This window comes from Echinops telfairi, unplaced genomic scaffold (assembly GCF_000313985.2).
Source record: "Echinops telfairi isolate 266 unplaced genomic scaffold, ASM31398v2 ScPeMD7_655;HRSCAF=1070, whole genome shotgun sequence".
Taxonomy (NCBI): domain Eukaryota; kingdom Metazoa; phylum Chordata; class Mammalia; order Afrosoricida; family Tenrecidae; genus Echinops; species Echinops telfairi.
In genome coordinates, this window is record NW_022104553.1 from 21934898 (window position 1) to 21937764 (window position 2867).

A 2867-nucleotide genomic window follows, 5' to 3' on the forward strand; every position below is an offset into this window, starting at 1 on the left:
AGGACTATATTCCCTGACATAATCGAGGGAATCTGGAAAGCTAGTACTGTATTCCATGGTAGGAAAGCCACCACTTTGGTAAGTTAGAGATAAAGTCCAAATACATCATCCTGCTTTAAATAGCATTCCCACAGATTCTCCCCACAGATTCTGCCTTCAAGTGAGCACATGGTGGCTTTTATCTCCCTACAGAAGCACACATCCTTTTGCTCTCTCCTCCCTCCGTGTCACCCAGCCCCCCTCATTCCTTCCCCCAAAGCAGGTATTAGGTTTCCTCACCTGTGAGCTCAGGGACCTTTCTGTAGTTACTACCCATCTTGTGACACATGTAACAACTGAAGATGCATGTCTTATGGCTACCTATAAATGTCCCAAGATAGTAAAGGCTCTCTCACTTCTCCCAGTTCCACATGGATCATCAAGAGGAGCTGAGGTGAGCATGCTACTATAAAATGTGTCTGATTCCTTTATTTTACTTTCTCCTATCTTTCCTATCCTCTATGACTTTACTATGATCTTTATGTTTAAACAGCCGTACAATTGTGCCTACTGGCCCTTCAGTTGTTAGAGGCTGGCTTCCTCTGATATTCTTCATTTATCTTGATGCTAATGATTGGTCCAGTTGTGAGGATTTTGGTCTTCTTGACATTGAGTTGGAAGTCATCGGAAAGGGTGCCATCCTTGATCTTCGTCAGCAAGTGCCTCAAGTCCTCCTCACTGTCAGCAAGCAAGGTTGTGCCAATTTGCATCTTGCATGTTGTTAATAAATCTTCTTCCAATTCTACTGCCACATTCTTCTTCATATAACCCAGTTTCTCGGATGATTTGCTCAGTATACAGATTGAGGAGGTATAGCGAAAGGATACAACCTTGATGCTCATTTCTTTATGGGAATAGAAAGCTTTATCTCTCTTTCTTGGAAATCATCTTTCTGATGATTTCAAACTGCTAAACTTGTGTGGTTAGCAGCCCAGCGTCCAACCCACTATGCCACCAGGGCTCCTCATTTCCAACTAGAAATTTAAAAAATGTTGCATAGAAGAAAGAACTTCCCCAAATTCATATATCCATACAGGGCCAGAAACAATAATATATAATTGATCAGAGTGGGAGAGGAGGGGAGGGAGGGGATAAAAGAGGAGCTGACACCAAGGGCTCAAGTAGAAAATGTTTTGGAAATGTTGATGGCAACATATGTACAAGTGTGCTTAATACAACTGAATGATCGATTGTCATAAGATTTGTATGAACCCCTCCCCCAATAAAATGAGTAATTTAAGAAATAAATAGGACCAGAACAGTACCGACATAAAAATGTGTGAACCTAATGCAACATTTTCTTAAAGAACAATTCAGATAATTCCCAATTTTCCCTAAAACATAGCTCCAGTCTTACCTTTGGAGTTTCTTCTGCCCAAACTGCACATAAACAATTCTTTTTAAAATCATTTTATTGGGGGCTTGTATAAGTCATCACAATCCATACATCCATCCATTGTGTCAAGCCCATTTGTACATTTGCTGCCATCATCATTCTGAAAACATTTGCTTTCCGCTTGAACCCTTGGTATCAGCTCCTCATTTTCCCCCTCCCTCCCTCCCCACTCCCCCCTCCATTATGAACCCTTGATAATTTGTAAATTATTATTATTTTGTCATATCTTACACTGATCGCTGTCTCCCTTCACTCACTTTTCTGTTGTCTGTCCCCCAGGGAGGAGGTTATATGTAGATCCTTTTAATTGGTTCCCCCTTTCCATCCCACCTTCCCTCCACCCTCCTGGTATCACCACTCTCAGCAATAAATAATTCTTTAAAATAGCACGACACCTAAGGCAAAACGTTCTTTATTAGTTCCTCTAGACCAGCGGTTCTCAACCTGTGGGTTGAGGCTCCTTTGAGGGTCGAACGACCCTTTCACAGGGGCTGCCCGACTCATAATAGTAGCAAGATGACAGTGATGAAGTAGCAACGAAGATAATTTATGGTTGGGGGGGTCACCACAACATGAGGAACTGTGTTAGAATATTAAAGTGTCATGGCATTAGGAAGGTTGAGAACCACTGTTCTAGACTAGTGGGGGCTGCTCATGGTCAAGGTTAGCAGTTGGGAACCACCAACTCCTCTTGGGAGAAAGATGAGACTTTCTAGTCCCATAAAAAGTTACCGTCTTATTTAATAAAAAAATTAATTTAATTTAAAAATTAAAAAATAATAAAACATTTAAAAGTCACCGTCTTGGAAACCTACAGGGCAATTCTGCTCTGTGTTCGCCAGGATTTCTGAGTTGGAATTGACTTGATGGCAGTGGGTTTGATTTGGTTTATTGTTTGACTGAAACCAGTTTTCTCAAGGTTCAAAGATCATCTCAAGAGGATAGGTTGGGTAGTCAACTCAACATCCACGGGATAACATCCAACTAGGTTTATATTAGGAATATCGATTATGAGTCTATTGTGTAACATGTAATATGAGGGTAATATAAATGCTTAGAAAAAGTACTATGAAGGTGATCTATTTCATTTTTGGTAAGCTGTGGTTTCCCGTGAACTTATTCATTTGATCTACAATTTCAAATAAGTAGCATAGAATAGCTCACAATCTCATTCCAGAAATCTGGATTCCACAAGGGTGAAAGACTGTGTTCCTCACTACCTACCCTAGACCCCCCTGCTTCTCTGTCCTCGTTCTCTGTGGTCTTGGATGTTTCCCCATGTGGCGGTAGTCTATATTTGTGAGCGCAGGTCTGTCCCTCCCACTGGAACGTGAGTTTGACACAGACCTGGACTTTGTTTTGTGACTTAAATGTGCCTGGCTCAATGTGGCTTCTCACCAATGATTTGTTGAATGTAAGGGTGGCCAGAATG